Raw genomic sequence first — 764 nt, 5'->3', positions numbered from 1 at the left:
TATAAGGCCCTATACTTAACCATAGGGACTTCTCATAACTCATTTATTCTCATAAAATCTCAGTGGGAATGTATGAGAATCTATGAGATTTTCTAAACAGGGTGATATTGCTAAAGTGCACTGTTTATAAGATACAATCAGTAGAACATTCTACAGTAAAAAGGATTTATACTATATAAAGCTTACAATTTTTATACTGTCTAATGTTAAACTACTCGTATCTCATAGATAATACGCACACCCCTATTAAAAATAAACGAGGGCCGCCTCGTTTGTCATCTACCGTTAGCATTGATTCTAGCGATGCTAGCGAAACGCTAGCCAGTGCCTCGTTTCATTTTTGCTAAGGATTTTAGCTATATATCTAGCTCATTAGGAAGATAGATTAAAATTAATTAGAACATTCTACACGGAGAAATAAAAAATTGATCAATCAGGATAAAATCGAAAAATAAATTATAATTTTCCGATTGAATCTGATTGAAAGAGATTGAATTCTTCTGAATCAGTTTTAATCGGTTTCCATCGTAAAGTAATTTTTAAAAAATTATTATTTTCCGATTGAATCTGATTGAGATATTTCAATCGAATTAAATCAGATTCAATCGGAAAATAATCGAAAATTAAAATTATTATTTTCTGATTGAATCTAATTGAAATATTTCAATCAAATTCAATCAGAAAATCAAAAATAATTTTTTCCGATTGAATCTGATTGAAATTCAATCGGAGGCCTCAAACGCTCCCGAACATTTCTGATTGAA

Source organism: Microplitis demolitor, chromosome 6, assembly GCF_026212275.2.
Source record: "Microplitis demolitor isolate Queensland-Clemson2020A chromosome 6, iyMicDemo2.1a, whole genome shotgun sequence".
Taxonomy (NCBI): domain Eukaryota; kingdom Metazoa; phylum Arthropoda; class Insecta; order Hymenoptera; family Braconidae; genus Microplitis; species Microplitis demolitor.
This window is presented reverse-complemented; position numbering follows the sequence as displayed.